The 14,260-nt window shown below is 44.6% G+C and overlaps 1 long non-coding RNA gene across 9 annotated transcripts in view; it reads left to right on the top strand.

Moving 5' to 3' along the window:
• LOC127489191 (uncharacterized) overlaps window positions 1–14,260 on the top strand; it is a 314,551-nt gene that overhangs the window by 131,918 nt on the left and 168,373 nt on the right. For 3 of the 9 annotated variants that reach the window (XR_016230562.1, XR_016230558.1, XR_016230559.1), the window contains exon 1: window positions 11,030–11,235. This is a non-coding gene — a long non-coding RNA (uncharacterized LOC127489191). Of the gene's footprint in view, window positions 1–10,163; window positions 10,364–11,029; window positions 11,236–14,260 lie in introns of those variants that run through there. The other 6 variants (XR_016230565.1, XR_016230566.1, XR_016230564.1 and 3 more) reach the window with 4 other exon arrangements.

The raw sequence follows: 14,260 nt of genomic DNA, 5'->3' as shown, positions 1-14,260 counted from the left end.
GCATAAGTACACAGTGACTCCTGTTGTTGACTTAACAAATTGACACTCTTGTTTATGGCATCAGAAATCTCCCTAGCCTCTAGTCATGAGTTGCCAAGGCTATGAAAGCCTCTTGAGTTCGCTGATTTCAATCTTATTTAGACAAGGTCATAGTCAAAGTGGAAGTTCTCTCCTCCCTTCAGAGAAAGGTACTGTCGCTCCCCCTCTTCGCGGAGGAACGACACAGGACCCTGCATTGTTCTTTTGTCTGCTCGGCCCTTCCCGGGTTTGCTGCTGGTTCTTCCCCGGGTTGGCTACCGTCCTTCCACCTCCGTGGAAAGGCGGTTCCCCCTGCCACTTTCCCCACTTCCGCGGGGGAGCGGCACACCGCTGGCTGGCTCTCTTGGGGGCTGCTCAGATGTTCCTCAGGTGTTCCCCTTAGATGTTCCTGGTGCATGTTGTCTCTCTCCTCCTTTATGGTCCTCTTCCACCAATCCCAACTCTGCTACCCACATGCTGAGCACGCTGCTCTCTTCCAATCAGGAGCAGCTCCTGCAGCTTGTCAAGTTGGCGAGAGGCAGCTGTGTAGAAGCTGTTTACTCCTCTCCCAGCGCCATATTGTGGGAGAGCAGATGCATAGAATAAGTCTTAATTCCAAAAGGCGGTTCCCCCTGCCACTTTCCCCACTTCCGCGGGGGAGCGGCACACCGCTGGCTGGCTCTCTTGGGGGCTGCTCAGATGTTCCTCAGGTGTTCCCCTTAGATGTTCCTGGTGCATGTTGTCTCTCTCCTCCTTTATGGTCCTCTTCCACCAATCCCAACTCTGCTACCCACACGCTGAGCATGCTGCTCTCTTCCAATCAGGAGCAGCTCCTGCAGCTTGTCAAGTTGGCGAGAGGCAGCTGTGTAGAAGCTGTTTACTCCTCTCCCAGCGCCATATTGTGGGAGAGCAGATGCATAGAATAAGTCTTAATTCCAGTAACTTAGTCTAGTCCGAGTTGCTCCCCACAGGTACCTCCTCCTTTGATGGCCCATTCTTTCTACTGGGATCTCACTTGCAGAGATCTTTCATTTAGGTCCTCTTTTTATTTTGCCAGAATGTCTTGGCTTTCCATGCCTAAAATACTCCCATGGGCTCTTCAGCCAGATCTGAATGCCTTAAGGGCTGATTCTGAGGCCAGAGTGCTGTTTAGGACATCTGCCTGCCATTCTATGAGTCTGCTGTATATCCCACTTCCCGTGTTGGATTGTTCTCTCCCTTTTTCATTCTATCAGTTAGTATTCGCAGACACTAGTCTTGTTTGTGTGATCCCTTTGACTCTTAGACCTATCAGTGTGATCAATTGTGAACTGAAATTGATCACTTGGGCTAGTGAGATGGCATTGGTACATGCAATCTTGATGGGACTGTATTGGAATCCCCTGGCACGATTCTAACTCCACCATTTGGGGCAAGTCCAAATGAGCATGTCCCAAATTGTACATCTCCTCCCTCTCTTATTCCCACTCTTATATTTAACAAGGATCACTTCTCAGTTAAATTTCAACACCTATGAATAAATGTGTGTTAATTACAGAGTTCAATCATTAGTATTAACTAGAACAAAAAAATACTAAAAGGGATAAAGTATTAAGTTTTTCATCAACAGTCAGGATAAGGGCTGATCAAGTCATTGTTTCTCATTGTGTCCCTTTCACTTCAACAGGTTTCCTTTTTTGTGGTTGGTTAGTTGTCGCCAATCAGGGAGAACATATGATATTTGTCCCTTTGGGACTGGCTTAATTCACTCAGCATGATGTTTTCCAGATTCCTCCATTTTGTTTCAAATGACCGGATTTTGTTAATATTGTTTATTTCCATGCTTCTGATATGTACAAGGCTGAGAACTAACATGGTAAAATGATAGAGCAAGGACTTGGAGTCGGGAGACTGGTTCTAGTCTTATGACTTTGAGTAAGTCACTCATTGTCTACAGGTTCAGTTTCCCTGGGAGGGTTGGGATAGCAATGTACTCATCTAGGGTTGGCAGATGAGTGAAGTGTTGGCAAATGGGCATCTTAGCCTGACATGTAGGGTGTGGAGAAATCAGAAAATTGGGAGGCTGGAATTGAAAATTAAGTCCTTTGCAGCACTACTATTTGAGGATTTATTTTTGTCTCCCATAATTTTTTTGTTTGAACCAAGATTAGTTTTATGTGTTTGGGCATATATATATGTAGGTGTCATTGTATCTAAGACTCTTAACCTTTTTTTTTTCTCCATAGATCTTTTTGGTCTCTGGTGAAGGTACTGAATATTTTTTCAGAATTATGTTTATGAATGCATAAATAAAATATGAGCTGACCAGGAATAATTATATTTAAATATCATTCCAACCATTGATACCTTAGGGACTCATGGGTTGCCATTAAAAATCCTGAGAGTGTCGCCCGCGCCGCGGCTCACTGGGCTAATCCTCCGCCTTGCAGCGCCAGCATACCGGGTTCTAGTCCCGGTCAGGGCGTCGGATTCTGTCCCGGTTGCCCCTCTTCCAGGCCAGCTCTTTGCTGTGGCCAGGGAGTGCAGTGGAGGATGGCCCACGTCCTTGGGCCCTGCACCCCATGGGAGACCAGGATAAGTACCTGGCTCCTGCTATCGGATCAGCGCAGTGGGCCGGCGCGCTGGCGCGGTGGCCATTGGAGGGTGAACCAATGGCAAAGGAAGACTTTCTCTCTGTCTCTCTCACACTGTCCACTCTGCCTGTCAAAAAAAAATCCTGAGAGTGTCATAAAAATTTAAAATCCAAAATCGAACCCAAGAGTCACAGGTCACTATACTTTTTACAGAAGGGGAAGCATGATCCTAAAGCATTTCTTCCAAACTGGCCCAGAATCACGTATGAAGGTTTCATTCAGCAAATAGAGAATATAATTCTGTTTATGGTCCATCCAGTCATCAAAATTCATAGAATTATTTGTGCTTTGGTTCTTATTTCTAGATTAAGGTATCATAGACTTGCTGGGTTAGATGCTACTTGGAGAAATTCACTGGCTAATCATTTCAACCCAAAATGGAGATCACAAATGGAGACTTCCTAAATATTCAATATATCCCTCCAAAGTACATTTGCTCCATCAAGGTTATCCCAATTTTAATTATTCATAGGCAGAGCCCTAACAAATTCTAATTGCAAATAAGTGCAATTGCTGTTGATTGCATAATTTATGATACCATTTGTTAAACTAAGACAATTGGGATTCATGAAAGGCATTAAGTGACCCCCTAATAAAAGGTAATTTGGGTTCACAGCCTTGGGTTCATGTGAGTGTAACTTGATGTGGTCATCTTTCCTCAGACCCTCTCTCACATTGGTGATGAATACATCCAGTTAGCTGTGTTTCATTGGGCCTTGTTTGGCTGGAGTTGTGCTTGTTTTGGGCTTCCTGGAGACATGTCGTCCAGCTTATTGTGACATACGTGACATCGCCTCTTGCCTGCATGAGGATCAGCAGCTGCCATTTTTCTCTGCAGCTCAGGGCTGGGCCTTTGGAGCTTGGCTTCAAGAAAGCCTGGCTAGACTGTTTGGTCTTCATCATGCTTTGACACTTTGTTGAGCCTGAGTTTGAACAAAATGGCAAAATTGGCACTAGTGAGGTTTATTGGAAATGATTTCCTTGAAAATGAGGCAAATGTTTTTCTTTCTGTTGGGCAGACACTCCCAAGGATTGGCATCTCACAGAGGTTAAGTGCAGTCTCAGAGACTGCTCACTGCTCTTCCAAGGTGTAATATGAGACTGCGTTAAAGATGGAATCTTGTGCATAATAAGTTTCAAGATAAGTCTTTTTAGGGTGGCAGTCATTTATCATGTGTGCCATGAGGTACTTGAGATTCAGGATAGACTTTGTGAGAATTCATTGTGGCAGATAGGGCAGGGTCTGACTTCCTTTTCTTTGCAAAAAGGAAGTGGTTATTCAGAAATATTTGGATTTTCCATCTTACAGATTTATTCTTTAAAGGAAATTTCATTCAAGCATACAATAAGAGTCTAGAATTTTATATATATGTATATATAAAATCACATAACCATGCTATGTGATTAATTAATGAGCAAAATGATGGGTTCATTAACTTGTGATTATGTGTCAAGTACAACTGACTGATGACTGTCTAGCCAAGCATTGTCTGACTGGCAGGGAGTTCATTCCCTAGCAGGTCAGGAGTTACATGCTTAGCAGTTCTTCGGCAACCCAGGCCAGGCCTGTCAGCATAAGTTCACCAGGAAGCTGGGGAGACATAGTTGGGGCCAACACAGAGCTCTCTATGTCAGAAGGACACAGATCAGACACTTGTAAAGGGAAGGCTGTTTGCAAAAGATAAGCCCAGTGCCTGTGCTGCCTGTTCTCGAGTATCAGCATGGGAAGATTGTTTACTTGCTACCATCTGGCGAATGAGAGTGGATTCCTGAAGGAGCACAGGGGAGCCTCCCTCCCTTGCAGTAAGGCACGTCCTGGGGTCTAGCCAGGCCATGTGGAACTCATTTTGGTCTGGGTGCCTAGGGCTAGTTTGAGCATCCAGTCCAAGCCTGGTCTCTAGAAAGTTCTATTTCATTCTACAAATTGTTATTTAATGCTAATCCCTGGAGGCACTAACATCAGTTTGGCAGGGTTTGGGTACTTCACAATCTCTCTCTCTTTTTAAAGATTGATTTATTTATTTGAAAGGCAGAGTTAGAGAGAGGCAGAGGTGGAGAGAGGGAGAGAGGTCTTCCATCTGCTGGTTCACTCCCCAGATGCCACAACCGCCAGAGCTGGACTGATCCTAAGCCAGGAGCTAGGCCAATCTAAAGCCAGTAGCCAGGAACTTTCTTCAGGTCTCCCACATGGGTGCAGGGGCCCAAGGACTTGAGCCATCCTCAACTGCTTTCCCAGGCCACAGCAGAGAGCTGGATTGGAAGTGGAGCAGCTGGAACATGCTGTATCCACTAAGCCACAGCACCGGCTCCTTTGTAGTAATCTCCTGAGTGATGGTTTCCATCTGCTAAATGCCCAGTGGCCAGGCCTTTGCAAATGTTATCTCACTTTGTGTTCTTAAACACCCTCAGGGTAGATAGGGATGTTCCTTAAATGGAGTGCCAGAGAGGCCTTGGGCTCATGGCTGGTGAAGGCCACCTTTGGCTTGAGACTCTCCTGACTTTGAAAGCCAAGGTAGGAGGGGATGGTGAGGAGGAGCCTGAGCAGTCCCCCAGTGGGGGCTTTCCAAGGGGGCACTGTCTGAAGGCGTGAGCTCAGAGGGTGCAGGCAGACAGTGTCCCAGTAGTGGGGGCTTCCCGAGGGGGCACTGTCTGAAGGCGTGAGCTCAGAGGGTGCAGGCAGACAGTGTCCCAGTAGTGGGGGCTTCCCGAGGGGGCACTGTCTGAAGGCGTGAGCTCAGAGGGTGCAGGCAGACAGTGTCCCAGTAGTGGGGGCTTCCCAAGGGGGCACTGTCTGAAGACGTGAGCTCAGAGGGTGCAGGCAGACAGTGTCCCAGTAGTGGGGGCTCCCCAAGGGGGCACTGTCTGAAGGCGTGAGCTCAGAGGGTGCAGGCAGACAGTGTCCCAGCTCCTTCCCAGCTAGCTGTGCTCCTATTTCCTTGCCTGTGAGAAGCACTGTCATGAATGCATGTTTAGTAGAGTTGTTGTGAAAATCAGGTAAGTGCCGATCTGGTGCCTGGCCACAAGGGACACTCAGTGGTCTCATTGCTTAGGGATAAGGAGCTCTTCCTCCAGCCTTTCAGTACCACATGGCATTTGGAAAGCATATAGGAGAGGGAGCTAAAGAGATCAGTGTATTGTCTACTTGAGCTTTAGGACTATGAGCCAAGGAGTGGCTGTGTGACCTTTAAGGTGTTAGGTTCCCTAACATCTCTTGTGGCTTTGTCCAAGTGAGCAAGGCTTGAATGTGATGATTTCTGAGCACGCACACTGTTACGGTTTCCATCCTGTACTAGCACTGAGCTGGTTTATCTGTGATGGCCACTCCATCTCAGTGCTCTTTTCTCTCATGGTTTCATGTGTATCTAATGGAAGTCATCATCACGGCATATTTGGAGTTCATTAGCATTAAAGGCTGCTGAGGCCAGGAGACCAATTTTGCAGCTTTACAGAGAAGGCTCCATTGCTGGCTTTTGGTATTAGACGAGAGAGAAAGTGTGTTGGGAGGGAAGTGGGAGAAGAAGGGAGCATCGCAACCATTCTGGAGACCCCAGCATCAGTAAGATGGCCTTCTGGGACTAACAGGAACAGAAATGCAGACTTGGGGAACTGAGTACAGAAAGAGATAAGCTCAACTCTGCAAAATGCCATTAGTTCATTTAAGCCAAAGGAATTGGTTATTCATATGATCATTTTAAGCAGGAAATCTATATAATTAAATTTCTGTTTCAGAAATAGTCCTCTGAAGGCTATATAGAATGTGGATTAGAAGCAATGAGCCTGGAGACAGAGAACCCAATTAGGAGGCTGTGCTGTGGCCCAGGAGAAAGAAGATGCCCAGAGCATGGATGTGGCACTGAGTATAGCACAGATGGAAAGATGTTTCTGGTATCATGATAACAGAGAGGCTGACGTGGCATGCTAGCCTGGCCTCTAAAGTGAATAAATTTGTGGGAAGATAAATTAGAGCTTGGTCCTTAAACAGAGGCCAGGCTGGAACAAGAGAGGATAGAGGGCCAGCGCCGCGGCTCACTAGGCTAATCCTCCGCCTGCGGCACCGGTACCCCAGGTTCTAGTCCTGGTTGGGGCGCTGGATTCTGTCCCAGTTGCTCCTCTTCCAGTCCAGCTCTCTGCTGTGGCCTGGGAGGGCATGGAGGATGGCCCGAGTCCTTGGGCCCTGCACCCGCATGGGAGACCAGGAGGAAGCACCTGGCTCCTGACTTTGGATTGGCGCAGTGCGCCAGCCGTAGTGGCCATTTGAGGGGGTGAACCAACGGAAAGAAGACCTTTCTCTCTGTCTCTCTTTCTCACTGTCTAACTCTGCCTGTCAAAAAAAAAAAAAAAAAAAAAAAAAAAAAAAAAAGAGAGAGAGAGAGAGAAGATAGAGCATGGCCTCAGGAGAAGCTGTACAGTGGGCATTCCTGGCCTCCTGGGACTACCATAGATAGAAAGTCCAACTTTCTACTCAAACTCCATGAACTCAGAAAGAGGGGAATGGCTCACTTAAGGTTATTTGGCAAGTTAATTACATTCTTGAGGAAGTCTTCTGAGCAGAATGGAAGCCCCTTTCAAGGCTTGTGGATTCTCAGTGGTATGGGAACTTTTCCTGATCCAGGTTTTCACCCTCTCTGGTTTGGATTCTTGATACTGGGCCCTTTGCTCCATCTTTGGAACAGCTCTGCTTCCTACCAATAGTCTTGGAATGTACACTTGTTGAATGGATGAATGAAGGAACGAAAGAATGAGTACGAGGCCCTGCCTACCTATGCCCGGGGGATACAGAGCTCATAGTGGTAGGAGTGTCAAATGAAGAAATGAGTTCAGGACCATGCTAAGGGAGATAAAAGAAGGAAGCAGGGGAGAACATCATGAAAGAGCAACTGCAGAAGAGACCCCTGAGCTCACTCATTCCTTAGCCTAACCCTCTTGTTTGCTCAGACACATAAACTTGGAAAGCATCTGAGAGGCCATTCCTTCTGAACAAGACATTGACCACTGTCTTCTTTGGATGCTCACAATGACTTGCAATGTGGCCATCCTCCCATTTCATAGCCAAGAAAGCTGCAGTTTAGGGGATTTGTATATTCTCTAATGTCATCCACCTAAAGTTTGGCAGGTGTGCTTGCCCAAAAGGCTTTTCTGTTAAGAAATCACATTCTTGTTTACTTGTTAGAGGTCTTCATGAGTCTCAAGTTAAACCACAAAATAAGTTTTAAAGAATTCAGAATCATTGAAATAACAAAAAGTGTCATTTCTGATCACAATAGAATAAGACTAGAAGAACAAGAAAAACTTTGGAGGCTGTGTAATTACATGAAAATGACACAACCTACTTCTGAACAAAAAAAAAGTTCAATGAAGAAATTAAAACAGAAATTAAAAAAATGTCTTGATACATATGAAAATTAAAACATGATACCCCTGGACTCATGGGAGGGGCAGGCGTTTGGAAAGATTCCCAAGATGCTGCTTGAGACACCCACATGCCACATGTGCAGAGTGCCTGAGTTCAAGTCCCGTCTCTGCTTCTGAGTCCAGCTTCCTGCTAATGATGGATCAGATAGTTGGGTCCTTGCCACTCACATGGGAGATCCAAACTGAATTTCTGACTCCTCATTTCTGCATGGCCCACCTGTGGCAGTTACAGGCATTGGGGCAGTAACCCAGAGGATGAGAGATCTCTGTCTGTCACCCTCTCTATTTCTCTGCCTTTCAAATAAATAAAATAAATCACTAAATTAATTAATTTAAAAAATTTTAAGAAAGACTTGTGGGATATAGCAAAAGCAGTTCTAATTGGGAAGATTATAGCAATAAATGCCTACATTAAAAAAGTAGGTCTCAAACAAGTTAACATTGCATCTCAAGGAACTACAAAAGGAAGAACAAACTAAACACAAGTTAGTATAAAGAAAGCAATAAGATCATGGCTGAGATAAGCAAACAGAGACGAATAAAAATATTTTAAAAATCAAGGAAACAGTTATTTTGGGAAGACAAATAGAATTTATAAAACTTTATAGCTGGACTAGGGGAAAAAGAGAAGACTCAAATTAAGAAACGAAAAAGAAGATATTACAGCTGATGGTACAGACATACAAAGGAACATGAATTCTATGCACATGTATGAAAGGGCTTCAAAAGGTTCACAGGAAGTGTGCATTATCTTTTAATTCATTTTGTCATAAGCAACAATTGGAAAGACTAGAAGAAATGACTTTCTAAATTGGAACAGGCTGTGCCTTTTTTAAAATAAAATTACTTTTTTTTTTAAAGATTTTATCTATTTATTTGAGAGTTAGATTACAGATAGTGAGAGGGAGAGACAGAGAGAAAGGTCTTCCATCTGTTGGCTCACTCCCTAAATGGCCACAACGGCAAGAGCTGGGCCTATCTCAAGCCAGGAGCTCCCTCTGGGTCCCCCACACAGGTGCAGGGGCCCAAGGTCTTGAGCCATCCTCTACTGCTTTCCCAGGCCATAGTAGAGAGCTTGATCAGAAGAAGAGCAGCCAGGACTAGAACCAGCACCCACAAGGGATGTGGGCACTGCAGGCAGAGGATTAACCTACTGAACCACAGTGCCAGCCCCTTGTGCCTTTTCTAAAGTCACAGCTAAAACTCAGGCAGAGAATTCAGGAACATCTTTTTCTTTCTTTTTAAATTGTGTAATCCTGCACAGAGTTAATACTAGTGTTTCTGGCTCAGCCTGAGACTGGAATCAGCAAACCCTCACCAGGAGAGACGATTCTTCCTTCAGAAGTGGAGTCTTTGTTAGAACACTGACAGCTCTGCCCCTGGCACTGCAGCTCTATGTCTTCAGATGCTGCCCTGCACACCTCTCCTCCCCTCCACCTCCCTGCATCCTCAGGAACATTAATTGGAAAATATTTGGGATCCCTCAGCCCTGGGATGGCTTACTGTCCCCCAAGTGAAGATGGACTCACGCCCAAGCTGACACTGTTGGCAAAGCCCTTGCTGAAAGTTTCTCTTCCTGCCCATTGGGCCCCTTTGAACTTCTGCTCTCTGACTGCACCAGCCTCCCTGCTATGTCTCTCTCTCTCTCTCTTTTTTTTTTTTTTTTTTTTTTTTTTTGCCATCTTCTCCAGCTCTCACATCCACCCAGTTGCTCCTCCAGTTTTGGAAGCGAAGGCAGAAAGCCCTGCTCCTTATCACAATGTTTCCGCCAGAGTTTGCCTTGCCTGAATTCTTGTGGGTTTTTGAGAAACAAAGACATACAAGTCCTTCTTAAGTGGCCCTGGTCTATCTCTTTCCAGCATTTTGAGTACCAAGTGCTGGAGCTGCTTCATTAGTTTCTATAACATTATAGAAGCAAAATCATCAATATTGATAACAGTTGTTACTGGGTGTGAGCTCGCTATGTGATTTCATTGCTCTTTTTGTAATTGATCTACTTTAGCCATTGTAGTTAGCAGCTGTAGGAGGGTCTCTAATCACATCTTTCAGGAGAGGAAGCTGTGACTCAGAGAGACTAAATAAATGATTAGCCCTAGATCACACAGCTGGGATGTGGCCGAGGAGAGACCCAAACGATGAGTACAGACTCTGCTGCACCAAAATAGCTCTCTGATTGAATAAGAGAGAGGGGTTTATGAAATTGAGCTGACATTAGCCTCTTGTAAGTCCCTCTCCACTGCTTGAATCAGAATGGGTGTAAACATGTGCAGGAAGTCTTATGCCTAGGAGACTAATATTTGGTAAGTTTACCGGATGTACAGAACTTAATATAACCAAATTTTTGTAACATGAGAAACCTGGGTATCATAGCTGTGGATACTCTAATCTTAATGTACTTAAAAATCATAAGTCTTTGAATTTGGGTATTATTGGATAAGATATCTCGAGGCTTTTCCATTAGAACATTGAAAGGACAATATTGAAGGTGTTTTCAGATTCTGGAATCCTCAATTCTAAAAGCTACAGAACCCACTATTACATTACATTTTCATTAAAAAGATATTGAGATTTAATGAGTACCTAAGAACAAGCAGAATAGAATTTGAGGTGGAGTGAAGTGGGGGGGAGGAGAGCAGCAGAGACAACTCAAGGCAAGAGTGCAATAAAGAAACCTCAGCTATTTTGTATGGAAATAAGAGGTGCAAGTTCACGTACAATGTAAGGAAACAGAGAAGCAATCAGATTGGGAAGGTTTCTAAGAACTAGGTGCCTTTTAGGGGTACGGAATTGAGAAGAACTTAGGGGTCATTGATTTTCTTTTTTGCCCACAAAAAGTGGCCCCCCTTCTTTCCTGAGGAAACTGACACTTGTCAGAGAAGTCAGAGCTACAGCCACAAGTGGGAACTGCTATGATGTGAATGTGTCCTTTTAAAGTTCAGGTGTTATCAGGTGAGGCCTTTAAAAGGTCATTTGCACTCAACACACATGGGTGGGTTTAGGGCCTTATAAAAGGGTCTTCAGGCATTGCCAGATGGTTCATTGGTTTCCTCTCTTCGATCCTCCTCCCTCAGAACACGCAGCAACAAGGTGCCATCTTGGAAGAAGGGAGCAGGGCTCACCGGACAATAGACCTGCCAGCACCTTGATCTTGGGCTTCCAAGACTCCAGAATTGTGAGAAATAATTTTTTGTTCTTTATAAATTACCCAGTCTTAAGTATTCACATAAATGGGTCAAGACAAGAGCCCTAATATTCCTGGGAGCAAGAGGTGAGGAGGATGCCCTGTTCCACATAGCAATGGTGACAGGTGGGGTATAGGCCCGAACCATGTCCCTTTGCTGCAGAAACACTATAGTCCCTGGACCCAGCAGGACCTCCCACCATGGCCTCAATTTGTGGGATACCCTGGGCACTGTTCTTTAAGAATTTGTCTCTTGCTTTAGCTTAGGGCTTTTTGGTTCCAAGCATATTCCTATAGAACATTCAAACTATCCAACAAAAGATTTTAGGATACCGTGGGAAGAATTATGGTGACAGGAGAGAATGGTGCTGCAGAAAAGCTATAAAATATCCATTTATTTCAAGGGAGGCAAAATAAAGCACAATGAGGTGAAAGCCAACCAACCCAGGAACAATCGAATAAATTCTTTCATTAGAAGTTGAGCCAGCTTAAAGCCTGACTCTTATATGACTTTTATTTGAGTTCTTTTTAATTTTTTTTTTCTGTTTCCAAAATGGCAAGCCCACATCCAGGTCTCAGTACCTCCCCTGATAGCCATCAAACAGAATCAGCTGAGCACAGGGTGCCCTCACTGATAACTGCTTGACTTGCTACCGTGACAAAGAGGGAGTACAGATGGTCGTCAAGACTCCAGTATAATGTCCTCCCAAGATGGCCATGCCCTAATCTGTGGAACCTGGGAGTGTTCTCTTCGTTGGGAAAAGAGACTTTTTGCAGGGTGATTATTAAAGCCTTGAGAAGGGGGAGAGAGTACAAATTATCCAGGTGGGCCAAAATTAATCTTCTAAATTGCCTAACATGGAGTACCTGTTCAACACTCAGAGAGATGGCAGCATGGGAAAGACTCCGTCTGCCTCTGCTGGCTTTGATCGTGGAGTGAGACAAATTTTAGAAGCTGGCAATGGCACAAAACCTTCTAGAAAGGATTGTAATCTTGCCCAAAATCTTGATTCTAGCCTACTGAGTCCCATGACAGACTTCTGAGTTGTAGAACTTTAAGATAACAAATTTGTTTTCTTTACCCACTGAGTTGTTATAGTAGTATTAAAAGCTACTACAGTGTGAGAACAGAAAATATGGTCCATATTTCTGTTCCCAGTTCTCTGCAGAGTGATGGGTTCGTGCATGAGCTCAGTAAATGTTTTATAAACAGAAGGAGGGCTAAAAGGAAAACCTGAGAGTTTGGCCAAGCGTAGGTATTACCAGGCTCAATGGCATTTGATTGCTCAAAGTTTCTTGAGGATCCATGAGCCTGGAAAAGTGCCAAACACTACTGAGGAGACATGGGGGTGGGGTATAAGTTAGGGATATTACCTTGAGGAGCATTGAATCTGGTGCCTATATGATCAGACCAATCAGGTGGTTGCCTGTGCATGGTGGGGATTCCATGAAAGGAAGAAAGAAGTCTCCAAGCATTATAGTGATCTGAAAGGTCCTGGAGGAATTTGGAGCTGAGTCTTAAGGATAATCAGTATGATAGTAGTATGAGGTCATTTCAGTCAGGAGGACAGGGTAAAAGGAGAGTGATCAAAACAACTGACGTGGGTATAGCTGGAATGTGGGATGGGAATAATGTAGGCTGGTAAGGTGGAGTAAATATTCACTCAACTGTCAGGCCCTGACTACCAGTGCTGGGTAAACACTGTGAATTGGCAAAAGAGATGAAGTCATTTCTCCTTCAAGGAACAAGTAGCCTAGTGATTGCCTGCAACTGGTACATGTTAATGGATGGTCAGTAAATATTTATTCGATTAATTAAATACAGTTTAAGTGCATGGTGAAGAACATTATCCTCAAAATGTAACAAGAAATGTGAGTTATCTGAGGTTTCTCTCTGGGTGGAACCTGAGCATGGCTTAGCTTGGTGTATCAGGGGCAGGGTTGTCTCAAGGTTTGACGGGGAGGAGGGATTTGCTTCCATGATCATTCCTGCTGTTGTTAGGGTTCGGTTTGGCTCTGGTTCTTGGACTGAGGGCCTCATTCCTTGCTGGCAGTGGGGTGAGGGTTGCCCTCAGTTCCTCACCATGTGAAATTCTGCAGAGGACAACTGACCATATTATCTGGGTCTGAGAAAGCAGGAGAAAGAGAAATCCCCCCCCCCTTTTTTTTTTGCGTGTCTTAATCTTGGCCATTTGTTAGGAGTGAGTCATTAGCTCCAGCCCACATTAAAGGGAAAGACTGTCCAAAGGTGTGACTACAGGAGGACGTTGAGGCTGTCTGCTACAGTTGGGTGGCCTTCTTGGCCTCTCTTTCCTCTATATAGAGGAGAGGACTTCTCTGAGGGCGCCAGGGAAAGGAAGTAGACAGCATATCTTTATTCTCTTGGAAACTAACTCTACCACAGCCTGCATGAGCTGCATCATGGTTCCTGCATGATGTTTAGGGAGGTACTAACCAGTGTCCATGTTCCCATAGTTGACAAAGATCTAGATTGGACAGATTCCATAAAACCTCAGATCTGTCAACATTTCTGGAGTCAGTTATCCATGCCAGGCACAGGAAGACAAGTAGGGGTCTTCAGCTGTTAGTATCATGTAGAAAAGAATATTGGCCAAAGAGTAGGATATCTTGCATTTGAATGTATATCATGAATATGACTTTAAACACATTAGACTCTGAGCCTGGTTTCTCATCTATAAAATGGATATCTACTTGTAGTGTGGCCATTAATAGTCTTTGTGATAACAGGAGGTTTACAAACACAATTCCCACATTGGAATAATTTCCCTAATTCATTATCCCAGTGTTTCTTGCAGCCTTGATACAGGTGATACAGGCTCTGTCATTCCAAGCACTGGTGAGAGATGCAGAATTTGAAGTTTATTTACAATAAAAGGGACAGGAGGACAAATGAATTTTCTGGAAGTTGTGTAGAGGCTTTGGCTCTTGGAGACCACATTATTCTGTTCCCAGTCCAGCATCAGCAATGCAGGTCATGGTAGATTATGGTGTATTA

The sequence above is a fragment of the Oryctolagus cuniculus genome, chromosome 2 (genome assembly GCF_051225735.1).
Source record: "Oryctolagus cuniculus isolate XC-2025 breed Fujian yellow rabbit chromosome 2, ASM5122573v1, whole genome shotgun sequence".
NCBI lineage: Eukaryota > Metazoa > Chordata > Mammalia > Lagomorpha > Leporidae > Oryctolagus > Oryctolagus cuniculus.
The sequence above is the reverse complement of the archived record's forward strand: the minus strand, read 5'-3'. Positions and strand labels throughout refer to the sequence as shown.